Source organism: Anolis carolinensis, chromosome 4, assembly GCF_035594765.1.
Source record: "Anolis carolinensis isolate JA03-04 chromosome 4, rAnoCar3.1.pri, whole genome shotgun sequence".
In the NCBI taxonomy this organism is placed as follows: Eukaryota; Metazoa; Chordata; class Lepidosauria; order Squamata; family Dactyloidae; genus Anolis; species Anolis carolinensis.
Window position 1 is genome coordinate 42,362,395 of NC_085844.1, and position 16,070 is coordinate 42,378,464.

Below are 16,070 nucleotides of genomic sequence, written 5' to 3' on the forward strand. Positions count from 1 at the left end.
ACCTATCAGGATTTCAATGGAAAGTGTGGGCCTGCTTCTGGCCAATGAGATAGTCAAGTTAATTAGGATTGTTGTTGTCGTGTGCCTTCAAGTCATTTCAGACTTTGGGCAAGCCTAAGTCTAAAATTAATTATTTATTTACTGCATTTATTTACTACATTTATATCCCACCCTTCTCACCCCGAATGGGACTCAGAGCAGCTGTATGTACATACAATATATTATATTATTAGCATAGCACAGTATTAGCACTATATATTACTATATTGAACTATACCACTATAGTATTATATAATATGTAATATATAACATATAATTAATTTTATTATATAGTATTATTATTATATTGTATAACATAATATTATTATCAATAGTATATGTATATACAATATATTATTAAAACTGATATAAAATATTATATTATAAAACAGGTCAGAGGTCAGGTAAACGACCTTGGAGGGCCGCATCCGGCCCCCGGGCCTTAGTTTGGGGACACCTGCTCTAGGCGATTTACAAGCTAAATTGTAAAGGATACAAATACATACAAATATTGATAAAATTAACATAGATCAAAAGCTTTAGTAAAAAGCCAGTTCTTAAGTGCTAGGGTAAAAGGCCCTAACTCACGCATGACTCTCATACAGGGCGGCAAGGCATTCCATAAGGCAGGGGCAGAAATACAAAAAGCTCTGCGTCTGGTCCTTTCCAAGTGCACTTCTCCAGGACCCGGTATATAAAGTAAGTCGCGTTGGAATGGTCGTTTCATTTGGGTAGTGGAATTCCAAGCATGAATCAATTAGGGCCAGCTAACACCTTCCAACAAAGGATTCCCTCAGGCAGGAAGCAGCCAGTCCTTGAAGCTGCAAGGTTATTCAATGATAACCTTCTTTCGCCACTGCCTTTATCCCAGGCCCGTCTAGTGGGAACGAGAGAGAGGGCCTTTTCTGCTGTGGCCCCCCGACTGTGGAATTCATTGCCCTCTGAGATCAGGCAAGCCCCCACCTTATTGGCTTTTAAGAAAGATCTAAAAACATGGCTTTTTCGATGTGCCTTCGGGGAGTAAATGTTATATACCTTTTTGATTACTCCCCTTGGATTTTATCCTTTGGACTGTTTGGACTGTTCCATCTTATACCCCTGTTCTCTTTATTTATATGCCTCTCTCTCCCGAGTTTTTAATTAAATGTTCATGTGGCCCGCCCTGTCTGCTCTGATTTGTGTTGTAATGTATATGATTATTTTTGTACTATTATATTGTGTTATGATATATTGTTTTATTTTGTTATATTGTATGGTGTCTGGGCATGGCCCCATGTAAGCTGCCCCGAGTCCCCATCGGGGAGATGGTGGCGGGTTATAAATAAAGTTTTATTATTATTATTATTATAATCAAAGTGGCCAATTGCAACATTCACACCTGTCTCCGACAGCAAGAGTTCTTTTCCCACCCTGGACATTTCCACAGATATATAAACCCCATTTGCCTAGTTTCCAATATACCTCACAACCTCTAAGGATGCCTGCCATAGATGTTGGTGAAACATCAGGAGAGAATGCTTCTGGAACGTCCCCATACAGCCCGGCAAACTTACAGCAACCCTGTATTCCCTCACATCTAGTCCTCAAGGTGTTTGCTGCTTCAGCTCCCAAAAGCCTCAGCTGCCTTTGGCCAATGGGCAGGAATTCTGGGAGTTGAAGCTCCAACAGTCTGGATAGAGCAGAGTTTGGGAAACCCAGAACCTCAATCAGTAGCTGATGCGGGATGAGAAACTCTCTCCTGTGCGCACAGAAGACTGGGCACTTGGAAGGTGCTGAACAGATTGCGCTCTGGCACCACAAGAAACACTCTTTATTTTTCTAGATGAAGTACTGTAGTTGTTAACCTAGAAACCATCACATATGCAGTGTATTTGGAGGATGTCATCACAGCATTTATATACATTGAAGCTGTGGTTACATATATTACATTTAGTAAACATGGTATTTTAAAGAACATAACTTGGTTTTCACTAAAAATCAAAGCTGAAGTGTGAGTGACTGCATAGACTGCATTTTTTTCAATCCAGCTCTTTTGTAAATGTGATTTTAAACAGTTTTTCATTCTGAAAATATAAGAAATAATAATGTATTATAGATCAAATGCCATTGTTGCAACTTTGCATTTTCAAATTAGTTCTCAATAAAAGTTTCCCCTATTGAAAGTCTTTTTTTTTTTTTGCAACAATAGTCTTTACCACAAGATGGTACTGTGCTTGGAGAATTCATTTTCCCCCTTGCTTGATGTGTCATGTTTTCAACTAAGTACAATATTGAGAAGACTTAAGGTGCCATCTACACTAGAGTTATTGCAGTTTGACACCACTTTAACTGCCTTGGCTCAATATTGGGGATCACGAGAATGGTAGGTTATAAGGCCTTTAGGCTTTTCTGCCACATTGTGCTGGTGCTTCACCAAACTACAGCTCTCAGATTTTCATTGCATTGAACAGTTAAGTGGCGCCAAACTGCATTCATTCTACAATGTAGATGCAGACCTAGTTAGCAGATTGCTTTTTTTGCAATACTGGAAGTTATACAGTATATTTCATGCAATGTGGTTGGAGATCAGAGATTGCATCCTCATTCAGCCATGGAAACCCACTGGATTTTTTTTTCCTTTTTAGGAGCGATTTGAAAAGCTGCAAGTTGTTTCTGGCATGAGATAATTGACTGTCTGCAAGGCCGTTGCCCAGGGGATGCCTGGATGTTTTTGATGTTTTATCATCCTTGTGGGAGGCTTCTCTAATGTCTCTGCATGGAGCTGGAGCTCATAGAGGGAGCTCATCAGTGCTTCCCCCAGGTAGGATTCGTACCGGAAACCTTCAGGTCAGCATCCCAACCTTCGGGTCGGCAGTCCTGTCAGCACAAGGTTTTAACCCACTGCGCTTCTAACCCACTGGGTGTCCATGGGCAAGTCACACACTCTCAGACTTAGAGAAGGGCAAAGGCAGCTTACCTCTGATTAAATCTTGTCAAGAAAATCCTCAGGTTTTTTAAAATAAAGTATTTTGTTTTGTATCAGATACCTATCCTCCTTTTAGTCTTCTACTTTCATAAATGTATGTGTGTCATGTAATTTATTAATGTGAATAATATGTTAATTTTACAGAGAAGCACATAGCTGAGTAAAATGAATGCTTTTATATAGACCGCAAACTTTTTTAAAGCTTCTTGCTAATTGCTAACCCTGCCTGTTCAACTGTCCCTTATTGCTATTTTGAAAACCTGTGGCAAGACTATATGTGAAACACCTAACAGATGGAATTACGGTGTGTCGCCTCTAAAGGTGCATCTACACTGTAGAATGAATGCAATTTGGCCCCACTTTAATAGTCATGGCTCAATTCTATGAAATTCTGGGAACTGTATTTTGATGAGGCACTGCCACTCTGTCAGAGATGGCTAAAAGTTGCAACACTTACAGTAGGGTCTCACTTATCCAACATCCGTTTATCCAATGTTCTGGATTATCCAACACAGTTTGCCTCCTGCCCCGATCCACAGCTGTTTCTCTAGACGGCAAGGATTGAACTTTTTTACGGAATTAACTTCTGACAACATTGTTCATGCATAAGTTCATTTTATGCAATTCTATCTTTATTTGTAGTCAATTTGTTAGTAGCCAATGTTTTTGTAGTCAGTGTTTTCAATATATTGCAATGTTATGGTGCTAAATTAATAAATACAGTAATTACTACATAACGTTACCATGTTTTGGACTGCTTTTTCTGTCGATTTGTTGTAAAACATGATGTTTTTGCTGCTTAAATTGTAAAATCATAACGTAATTTGACGTTTAATAGGCTTTTCCTTAATCCTTCCTTATTATCCAAAATTTTTGCTTATCCAATTTTCTGCCAGCCTGTTTATGTTGGATAAGTGAGACTCAACTGTATTTACAACACCCCCAAAGTCAACATGGAAAGGAAAATATCAGTTTGGTGGCAGTGGTTGGATTTTAGGGTTGTGGGGATTAAACATGGGGCTTGAGCTCTCCAGATCCATGCTTCACAGTGTATTAAGTTCAAGTACTCTTGAAGAGATCGAAACTGCTTTCTTTTTGCTCACTCACAGCAAGTGTTCACGTCATTGGACAGCAGGAATGAGATGATGGCAGCCCTGGAAAAATACTTTGAGAGCTTGAAAGGATGAGGAAAGAAGGAGAAAAACGTCTGGAATGAATGATTTCAATGATTGAACTTCCTTCATTCCAATTTACTCAAGCTGTGCAAAATAGCATGTTCACATTATGCTGCTGATTAGTGAAATTGGTATGGGAGTCCATTGTGGATATTCAAATCGTCTTACATCACAGGATACTGCACAGGAAAGCTTGGAAAAGATCATGATGCTGGGGAAAATGGAAGGAAAAAGGAAGAGAGGCCAACCAAGGGGCAAGATGGATGGATGGATGGTATCCTTGAAGTGACTGGCTTGACCTTGAGGGAACTGAGGGCAGTGACGGCCAACAGGGAGCTCTGGTGTGGACTAGTCCATGAGGTCACAAAGAGTCGGAAACGACTGTGTGAATGAAGAAGAAGATACTGCACAAAGTTTGGATTGGGCACTGCATTTAGAATTTGTAACTATTTTCAGAATTTTCTCAGTTGACAATCTTAATCTTTCAAAGATCTTGTAAGCTTTGCTTTGGGTTGCTGTGAGTTTTCCGGGATGTATAGCTATGTTCCAGAAGCATTCTCTCCTGATGTTTCACCCACATCCATGGCAGGCATCCTCAGAGGTTGTGAGGTCTGGATTCCAGCCATGAAAGCCTTCAACAACACAAGTTTTGCTTTGTTTGCCAAAGAGTGTTGGCCCACCAGACTACAATTCCCAGAATTCCATAACATTAAGCCATGGCAGCTAAAGTATAGTCAAACTGCATTTGTTTCAGAGTATAGATACAACCCGAATCCTGTTGTTTCATTCCGTTTTCCTTATGTTTCATGTTTTGTTTAGATTGTAAACCTGAGGGCAAGGAAATGGTTAATCAGTAATTTGTAAGCCACATTGGGAGCCTTTTTAACTGCAAAGTGGCATATAAATGTTTAAAATAGATAGGAAAAAATAGATACATAATTTAAAAGATACTTTATGAGGCACTTTTATTTGTATGCAGCAGAATCCAGATTCAGGCAAATCTATATTGTCATTATAATGCAGACTGAACCTATATTATAATAGCATTGTAGATGGCGCCTCAGTGGACAGGATCTTTGCAGAGCTGAGAAAGACCATCTGTATTGGTTTTCGACAGAATTAACACATTTCTGTCAGATTCAACCCATGAAATTAGCACTTGCTCATGAGTTGCATTGTTTAGATTCATCAACACTTTGTAGACTCTGGTGGCACCTTAAAGATTTACCAAACGTACATATTATATAGAGTCCAGAAATCACATTCTGCTCCCATTCAACATTTCTCAGATGAATTGTCCAGTCTATTACTACTTTTGTCTTACTTATCTTTAACCTCCTCTAGCTTCAGGGAGACTTCAACAAGCTTGGTGTTGCAGGTTCTTGAGCAAACAAAAGACCATCTACATGCAGCTCGATTGTAAGCAGAGTTGTATTTCTGTGATCTTGAGTGTGAGGAGCCGCGGTGGTGCAATGGGTTAAACCCTTGTAAGCTACTGACCTGAAGGTTGGGTTGCTGACCTGAAGGTTGCCGGATTGAATCTGCGAGATGAGGTGAGATTCCATCTGTCAGCTCTAGCTTGCGGGAACATGAGAGAAACCTCCCAGTAACACATCTGGGCGTCCCCTGGGCAACGTTTCTGTAGACGGCCAATTCTCTCACACCAGAAGTAACTTGCAGTATGTACTCGCTTCATAGTAAATCTGGACTGGAGAACCTACAGCCGCCTAGGCTTTCTATTTATTTAATTTTTATATATTTGAGAAATTTATGCCCCGCCTTTCCCCACCTAAGGGCCCAAGGCAGCTTACAGCAGATAAAAACATGCATAACAAAAGTTAAAACAGCTGCTGGACAATAATTTCCTGATTCTAACAATGGATGGTGGGAATATAATTTCATCAACATCTAGATCACATGTATCCTATCCCAGTAGTAAAAGGTGAAAGTAGTAAAAGTGAAAATGTTACTTTTACACTACCTTTTTCTATATACAGTAGAGTCTCACTTATCCAACATAAACGGGCCGGCAGAACGTTGGATAAGTGAATATGTTGGATAATAAGGAGAAGTTAAGGAGAAGCCTATTAAGCATCAAATTAGGTCATAATTTTACAAATTAATCACCAAAACATCATGTTATACAACAAATTTGACAGAAAAAGTAGTTCAATAGGCAGTAATTCTACATACTAATTACTATATTTACAAATTTAGCACCAAAATATCACGATGTATTGGAAACATTGACTACAAAAATGCATTGGATAATCCAGAACGTTGGATAAGCAAATGTTGGATAAGTGAGACTCTACTGTAGTTCAGGATTTGGCTATTTTCACAATATGATGAATAATCACTCCTTATTGCTCTGCTGAACAGAATAGAGTTCAAGGAAAAAAAAACACCTTCCCAGCATCATGTCTCATTTGTTCAAATGAAAGTATCTAATTTTCATACATTGAGTGTTCTGTTCCCAATTTAAATTAAGCGTTTTAAGTATTTCCTGAATGATTTCATAACCTGTTACATATGTATGTGCATGATTCAGCTGGTAGTAGAGCTGCATAGCTGAAGTAATGGATGAAAGCGGTAGATTTAAAGGCTTTCAGGTCGATTCTATGTAAGTTTTGCATATTTGTCCCAACTAACTTCAAGCTGAAGGTAAAGCAGCTTGTTTTACTTTGGTTAAAAAGATTTTATGACCCTGCACATGTCACACACACTCAGCTTTAAAGGAAGACAAATTCTGAACAAATATTATCAAGAATATGCCATAATATGTTTGCCTTAGGATTGCTAGAAACTAGACATAATTTGAAGCACACAGCAACCAACAACAGTAACAAGTTACAACATATGATAGAAGCCTTGCAGCATTTGTTTTCATACTACTATTCAGATACAATCTATGTATATTTTGCAATATTTATTCCAGAGTGCATGGGATGGAGAAAAAAATATCAAAAAGAAGTAGCAGTGATTGCAGAAGGAAAATGCTTTGAGTAATCTATACCTACCAGCCAGAGGCTACAGACATATTCAGAAGTCCTTGAACTGTGGCAGCAGTGGCAGAGAGCCTTCATGGTCCAGTCTGGCCATAATTGACTTGGCCTAACTAGACTGTCACCCTTATCCTTCCTCATGCTGGGGTAGAGGGCTCCAGAGCTCTGGAGAGCCCCTGGCCACTATCAGGTGTCGTTGACATCAGCAATGGCATTTGCACAACCAAGGAGAAGGTTGCACAGATTTCCTTCTTTCTGGTCATGCGGGTGCCTTTTGATGACACCATTCTCTTTTCCCCTGCACTGGGACTAGCCAGTGGAAGACAGCAGACCTGTTCTCATTGGCTTTGAAAAGTCAGCAGCAGCCACTTTGAAGCAGCCCACAGTGACAGAAGCTGATATGATGCTGGATTTTCATTTTTTTAGAGCAGTGCTCTCATCCTAAGATTCATCCCCTCACCCAGAGAAGTGAGGCCATGCCTTGAGATCTGGGATTCCTAATAGAGATAGATGTAGATATATTCTCTTGAAATTGAATATAAAGCAAAAAAACACCAGAAGTGACTTGTCAAAAACTTTTTCTGCAGTATTGCCAGGGCTGGCTCAAGATATTGTGCTGCCTGAAGTTGAGAAGCAAATGGTGTCTTTCCTACCTTCGGACCAAAGTCCTAATGCCCAAAGCTGATTGTATTTTTGTACCCGATACAGAAAATTCCACAAATACCTATTTTTTCTCTCTTCCTGGTTGTAAAAATACAACAGTAACAAATTACTCACAATCTGAGTTCCTGTGAAGACATACAAAATCACCCACCTGAGGCAGTCATCTCAATCTGCCTAATGGTAGAGCAAGCCTTGCAAAATATTGCCCCCATCCCAATAATCTGGAGTATATATCATACAATAGATGCATGTTACAATTGTATTGGCAAGCTCGCTTGCTACCAGAGCAAGGCAGCAGTCCCAGGGTCTTGTGCTGTGAACACTATGATGTTCCCTTGGATGTTGTTGTTGTTGATCCCTGTTCACATCACTGAGTAGTTGGCTTTGTGGTGGATGGTGTTTGAACCAGACAGTCCTTTCTGAGGTATTTCAGAAACCAGACTACTTTCTCTTGTAACGGCAGGTGGTCGTAATGCGCACGTACCCTGTTGAGCATAGGAACATCGAAATATATGTATCATTCAAAAATACAAATTTACAAGCTACTTTGGGTAGAATTACATCCCTAAATGCATCAGAATACATTGCATGACTGGTAGTAACATGCAATAAATAATGTTATCTGTAGTGATTTACCTGGGGGAGTAACAAGGGCATAACAATGTTCATTTTGCAGTGTTATGTAAGGACTGGTAATAAAATCATCATTTTGTGGTACAGGTACCATCTACTTGTTGCTTTTACTGTTTTCGGGGGGGAAATCTTATGGATATTTTGAGATGGCTCTCCCATCCTTTTAAAGTTATATTCTTAGATTGTTAGAGTCGCTTCCTAAAAGTAACCAGTAACACAAGAAATAGTGAGATGAAGCAATTAATGATAACATCAACAGGCAAAATTGAGTTAAGAGTAATGGTTATGATTCCTTGTAACAAACACATTTCCAAGCTTTGCTTTTACTACACAAGAAGGATGTCTTTTCTAAATTGTGGCCACACCATTAATTTAATATGTCCTCTCTACACGCCTCACTTCCCTGGATTTCTGAATGGTCATGTAAGAATGGTAATAAAGTGCTTTGTGCAATGAAGGATGTAAGCAAAATGTTTTTCATCTGTTCTTAAGGGCATTGCATGGAGCAAATGATCGTGTCATCCCATAAAAAGCAAATCCAGAGGGATAAAATGGGTATAATCCAAAAGTCATAATGTTGTTCCCAAGTTAATCTTTTGCAGATTAAACTTTATATTTAAAAGATCATGTTGAGCAAATAATGCTGTATTTTAATGACACACGCACACATATATATACGTAAAAATATTTATATGTGTATGTTTGTACTTCAAAGGCTCCTATATGGCTTGATGGATCTGGACCAAACTTGGTACACATACCTGCCATTATCCGACTTAAAATGCTGGTGCAGTCTATACTAAAGAACAAAACAAAACATACCACCCCTTTCAGGACCAGGGCCCCAATTACAAAAATGAGATTACCTAATTACTGGACAGGCGATACTGAAAGTGGTTTCTCAACTTTCATGAGGGGAGAGTTATTTGCGAGATCACAAGTGTAAATCTCACAATGGCCGACATCACAAGAGAACTTTTGTTTGTGAGGGTGTTCTTCGGCCTGTCCAGAGATGAAAAGAAAAGGACATGGCTGTCTGGGAAACTGAAGCCCGTTGGTGGAAGAAAAGCCACTTTGAGGTATGAGGAAAATAAAAGCATCTAGAGAAAAAGAAAGGGGGCATTCAGTGCTGTTATTCCCATACTGGACTCCTTCCTCAGCGTGAGTAGATTTTTTTTCTTCTGCTAAAGAAGGGATACGCTGTTCGTGTGGAGACAGAACCAAGCCATCTTCATTCTTTGGCCCTAAAAACCATGTGCCCCACTCCCTCTTTCAGCATAACTGGAACAGACTGGTTTTGTATCCTCAAGTCTGCCATAATTTTCTCCTCCAAAGCAACCCTTGTGAGAAGTGGAAGGAGAGCTTGGGCACGGGGTTGAGCTGTACACTTCTCTCATTTGCTACCGTGGTGCCCCCTTTCCTTGCAATTCCTCCTCCTCCTCAACATGGTCAAAAAAAATACTATCCCTGATGAGTAAGTTTTCCCATAGACACGTGGGGATACTGCTCCCTGGCTTTCAAAACATCTTTGCTAGGGTCCCAATCATGAAAATGACACTAGATGTTTGTCTTGAATTTCAGTTTGCAAATTCACAAGTCAGATCTGCTTGATGGGTTGCCTACGCATCAGGAAATTGCATGGTCAAAAACATTAACACTGAATAGTTAACCACTACTACAACAAAAATGTGCATATTTCCCTTCACCTCTCCAATTAACAATTGACATTTCTAATAGCATACAAAATGCATACTAATAGGTGTTTTTCTACTTGTCATAAAAAGTCTTTTTTTCTGGGCTGGTGTTAGATTGCTCAAATTGATTGAGCAAGTGATTGGCTTTGAGAGCATATAGGTGCATTCTTGTTTTTCTACTTCAGTCTGTAGTTAAGATGGACTCAGAAAGAACAAGAGAGTGTGTTCCCAGGTCAATCCCTTACCAAGTAGAACCAATCTCCTCTCCTTCTGTTGTGGTTACTCCTGCTTCCTTTGCTGTCTATGATGGGTGCTTTTCTCAATATTTCAAAGATATGGCAAGTATGTTTGACAAAATGTTGATCTCCATCCAACATGCAATGGACCCACCATTAGCAAGAAGCAAACTAGGATAGGTATCTTTTTGTAGCTGTGTTGTCATACTTTCAGAAGATCACCTACCTTTTCTGTATTCTCTCCTTGGAAAAGCTATATATATTGAATTTCTGTCTGACATGCAGGTGTTAAAATCATTTACCATTCCTGAAGAGAAGCAAGGCTCACAATGATGACAACTATGGAGGCAGATGGCAGCAGGTTTTCAGAATTTCTATGAGTAATGCTAGGAGCATTTCTTTCTGCGTGACTCACAGAAGACACTTGTTGTTTGAGACAAAGGATATGTGGGTGCCACCTCCCATTTCCACGCAGAGGGGGAAATGGAACTGGCTGTTGAATCTTTTTCCAACCTTGGTGGTGGGATTGCATTTTTCACCACAACTAAAGCTGCCAGCAAGTCTAGGGAGCCAGTGACAGACAGTGTGATATAGATAGCTATGCCCATCAATAAAAGGAATAGTCAAAAGTGGCGTCTGTTGTTTACCCTGCATCTGCTGCCTGAGGACAATTATTTATCTTGAAGTTGTGTTAGTAGTTGCCTTGGCTGCCTGCTACTAAGGTAAGTAAGTCTAGGTTGTGTGATAGTGTCTACAAAAATTGCTGCTATGGCGCCACAGAGTTCTGTTGTGGTATTGTATTCTTATCAATAGAACATGCACTGTATTCTGAGGTTCTGGAACAAAGAATATCCTTAAAGTTGTTGTTATTCTGAAACATTTCTGAGATCTTTTCCTGAAGGACATACATAACATTTGGCAAAAGAAAAGAACAGTCTACCTTGACACTACTGGTAGCTGGGAGATTCCATGCACGCGGAGCAGTGAATCTGCATGAAATTGTAGTCTGAACTTTAAACAAGCTGCCCAGGGTACTGAACCCTATCTCAAAGACAGTCTGAAAGCTATAGATAATTTCTATTAAATTTGGACACCAAGTGAATTTGCTAACCAATTGACATGGACCCCATCACCGCTTGGGTTTAATAGAAAAATGACTGTGTGCATTACTGTGGGCTGTTTACAAGCAGGTTGTCATGCTATTTTCCTGTTCCTAAAATGTATGAGATTAATTCTGGGGATACAGTCGGCAGCTAAAAAGAGAAATAAATAGGTCTTGGTGCCAATCAAACTTGAATTTGCCCTAGAAGCCAAGATAAATAAAAAAGACGGCAGAATTTTGCCATATCCATGATAAAACAAGACTCACTAGAAAAAATCATAGAACTTGCAAGGTAGCAGCCAGAGGAAAAGAGGAAGGCCATACGCCAGTGTATCGACTCAAGCAAAGAGATCACAGCCATAGACCGTGGGTTCTGAGCAGGCCTGTTGATCATAGAGTGCTATTCTACACCAACCACTTATCCTGGAGCCGATCTCGTGTGGTGAGTGCCGGTTTGGTCCTGGAATGGTTTAGACTACCACACCCACATGTCCCAGCTGCACTGTAGATGGAAAAGAGTCTTGATCTCCAGCGATGCTGAACCTTTCCTGTTCCATTCCTATTTGCTTTGTCATGGTGGCCAGCAGCTGTGACATGATCGTGCCAGTTACTTGTCACCTGGAGTGATGATGGCCACTGAGCCAGAGAGATAAGGCAGCAGGGCGGGAGAGAGGAGGAATCACCCCTCCTCTCCCCCTCCCTTCTCTGATCGATTGCCATGTTGTTCTGGACGCTGTCACTCCAACCAATGATTGACCAGCAGGGCCTATGTTTAGTGCACTGGCCACTGGGAGGTAGAGAATGAGAGGGGATCACAAGTGCCCTCTCATGTCCCTGGGTCACCAGAGCTCGAGAACACAGGGCAGCCATGTAAAGAATTGCAGTCAGTTCCATCTCGGAACCAGCCAAACTATTTTATAAGGGACCAAAGTCCATAGTTTGCTCTGCATTCTGGGGTGTAATTTGAAGTAACCCATGAATTTGAGTAATGTGGTTCAAAGCTGTGTTAAGCAGCTTTGGCCCTGGTTGACTCTGGTACTCCCTGCCCAAGGAAGCCAGAATGGTTCACTCTCTACTATCTCTACTATCCTTCCAGCAACAGACTAAAACCATTTTATTCAAGCAGACTTTTAAAGAAATAAATTTATAAGAACAAGTTAGAGGGTACTGTGATTTTAGTTATATGACTAAGTTTTCAATTGATTGTAAGGGTTTTAGCAGTTTATTTTTAAGGCTGTTAATGTTTAATTTGATTAGGTTTTAAATTGTATTGTATTGGTTTTATTGTGGGCTCTTTTATAATAACAATAATAATAACAACAACCCCGGATCAGCCCTGTATATTATAGACTTGCTCATCCTTCACACCGAATGGTCAGTGCAGATGTGCCCTTGGAGGTCTCTCATTCATGGGGTCACCATAAGTTGCAGTTGACTTCATAGCAATAAACGGCAACACAAACAACAAAATGTATATATGTTTAAACCCCCTCCTTCTGTTCACAGTAACCTTATTGTGGCCACCCCACAAGAAAGTTGTGATCATATATAATGTAATAAATAGTGCTGTTGTTACCATTCTTACTGATTAGATGCTTGGCACAATTCTTCTTCTTCTTTTTATTCCTCCTGACACCTCGATGGTGGCGTTTGGATCCACAAGCACATGATCTTTTGTGTTTTGCCATCTTCACTCAGTTTGGGTTGCACTTAGTGCCCAGTTATGAGGGCTCCATTTGTCCCCTGGGCTGAGTCAGCTTGCTTATTCTGATGGTCTGTGAGCTTCTTGAGGGTACGCAGTGGGCTAATGCACCTTTAAAGGATGAGGCATTTGTGATGTAACAACTAGGCAGCTGGCTGCTATCCTACCTATCAGCACCTGAGGGCACTGCTGTTAAGCAAAAATGATCAGAAGAAGCCCATGGTGGTGATTTCTTCCTCTTTTCCCAGAGCCTGGATGTGTCTCTGATGCTCTTTTAGGTTTATACATAACCATCTGTATGATGATACCCAGCCATCCTCTTTTTGTGTTTTCCAAGTTTAAGGGAAACAGAGAGTTTAAGGCAACCCTTAAATAGCTGGGATGCAAACTTTGGAAAAAACATAAAAGGAACATGAAGGACACTGCAGACTAAGTCAACCAGAAAAGTCAGCCATAGCAGAGCACTTGATGAACCAGCCTGGACACAGCATATTATTTGAGAACACAGAAATGCTGGACCACTCTAACAACACCATGTCAGACTACACAGAGAAGTCATTGAAATCCACAAACATGTAGACAATTTCAACAGAAACAAGGAAACCATGGAAATGAACAAAATCTGGCTACCAGTATTTAAAAACTCCAAAATCAGGGCAGTAAATAAAGAACTCAAAAATGAGAATTCCAGACAAGAAACAATCAGGGCCAGCTAATCACTTCCCAACAAAGGATTCCCCAAGGCAGGAAGCAGCCAAGCTTTGAAGCTGCAAGGCTATTCAGTCCTAATCAAGGTGATCAATTGCAACATACATACTTGCCTCTAATAGACAAGAGTAATTTCTCCCACCCTGGATTTTCCACAGATACATAAACTCCACTTGCCTAGTTTCCAATCAACCTCACAATCCGTGGGTGAAATGTCAGGAAATAATGCTTCTGAAACATAGCCATACAGCCCGGAAAATTCACAGCAACCCAGTGATTCCAGCCATGGAAGCCTTCGACAACACATATTTTAAGAGCATTTGGAAGCTTCATTTGGTACTAAGGGTTGCAACCAGTGTTAACTGTGGCTGGTGACAGAGATCACACACGTCCCTGCTCCAACACTCCACTGGGTGATGGTCTGTTTCTAGGCATAATATAAAGTGCTAGGCATGACTTATAAAGCCCTATTTGACTTAAGCCTAGTAGTATATCTGACATATTTCTCCATTTGAACCTACCCAGACTGAGATCCTCTTTCAGTCCCACCACCTTAACACATATAGTTGGTAGGATGGGATATAGGGCCTTCCCCCATAGGCTCTGAAACACTGTTCCTAGGGAAGATAGGATAGAATGATTCTCTCCTTGCTGTCATTTTATCCACAGGTGAAGTTGTTGTTGTCATTCTGGGAAGCTTTTAGAATAATAAGTTCTAAATGAAAGAACATCAAAGAGGGCACTGTATTATAGTAGAGTCTCACTTATCCAACATAAATGGGCCGGCAGAATGTTGGATAAGCAAATACATTGGATAACAAGGAGAGATTAAGGAGAAGCCTATTAAACATCAAATTAGGTTATGATTTTACAAATTAAGCACCAAAAACATCATGTTATACAACAAATTTGACAGAAAAAGTACTTCAATATGCAGTAATGCTAAGTAGTAATTACTGTATTTACGAATTTAGCACCAAAATATCACAATGTATTGAAAACATTGACTACAAAAATGTGTTGGATAATCCAGAACGTTGGATAAGCGAATGTTGGATAAGCGAGACTCTACTGTATTTTGTTTTGTGTTTTAAAACTTCTTATTCCCTTAAATTGTTTTAACATTGTCAATAGTTTAATTCTATATCGTTGTTGGCTTTTCAATGCTTTTAACAATATTGTAATCATTCACTTATGAGTCACCATGATTCTTAATCTTGGGGGGAAATGATATAAATAAAACCACTCTTTTCCTCCCCAAATCTCTGCAGTGAGGGAACGTAATAAATTTGCTTCCTAATTTCGACTCATATCCATTAAAGACAACTGAATTTCTCCAGAGAACTTAACAGGCAGGCACTGTTGGTGTCATAGGATCAGAGCATTAATGCTTCTATAATCTTACTGTTCATTTTGTTGATGTTAAGAAAACTTTCCTCCAGTTCTAGTGAAAGTTGTTCACTTTGTACAGAAAAAGATCACCGCAGTTCTTTTTTCTCAGTTAAGTGGTAAATTTTGTTATGTCCTATTAAGTAATCTGTGCAGTTAGCAGTTACAGAGGTAATAATTGTGCTTATGTTCTCAGCACAAAATTATGTTAAACAATGCAAAGCAAATATTAAGTAACACCTAAGTGATTTGTGCATTTCAGATTATTTTCATATTCCATCTGCTTGGTGTAGAATATAGTTTTTGGGATGATCAATGACTGCCAATGCTCATCAGAGGAATATACAGATTGAGTGAAAAGGATTAGATTTTTAAATCATTTGATCAATGCATGGGGTTGTTCTTGGTTGACTCGTAGTATGTTTAAAAATCATTGAAATCTATAACTTTTAATTCACAATTTATTCTGCTCTGGTTTGGGGTATGGCAAATGAAGTTTTTGGTACAGTGTAACAATCCAAGGTAATGATAAAGGTTTTCCCCTGACATTAAATCCAGTTGTGCCCGACTCCGGGGGTTGGTGATCATTTCCATTCATAAGCTGAAGAGCCAGCGTTGTATGTAGATGCCTCCAAGGTCATGTGGCTGGCACGACTGCATGGAGTGCTGTTACCTTCCTGCCAGAGCAGTACCTATTGTTCTACTCACATTTGAATGTTTTCGAACTGCTAGGTTGGCAGAAGCTGGGGCTAACAGTGG

The 16,070-nt window shown here is 39.8% G+C and overlaps 3 long non-coding RNA genes across 3 annotated transcripts; 2 read left to right on the forward strand and 1 right to left on the reverse strand.

Moving 5' to 3' along the window:
* The first annotated feature begins 2,325 nt into the window (after window positions 1–2,325).
* Window positions 2,326–9,105, forward strand: LOC134298862 (uncharacterized). Its single transcript, XR_010005973.1, has 2 exons — window positions 2,326–2,839; window positions 4,114–9,105. It is a non-coding gene; the product is annotated as an uncharacterized LOC134298862 (long non-coding RNA).
* Window positions 8,093–13,398, reverse strand: LOC103278514 (uncharacterized). The gene is made up of 2 exons (XR_506106.3): window positions 13,089–13,398; window positions 8,093–8,332 (listed from the first exon to the last, which is right to left on the reverse strand). It is a non-coding gene; the product is annotated as an uncharacterized LOC103278514 (long non-coding RNA).
* On the forward strand, window positions 9,248–11,039 carry LOC134298861 (uncharacterized). Its single transcript, XR_010005972.1, has 2 exons — window positions 9,248–9,641; window positions 10,696–11,039. It is a non-coding gene; the product is annotated as an uncharacterized LOC134298861 (long non-coding RNA).
* Window positions 13,399–16,070: the final 2,672 nt, after the last annotated feature.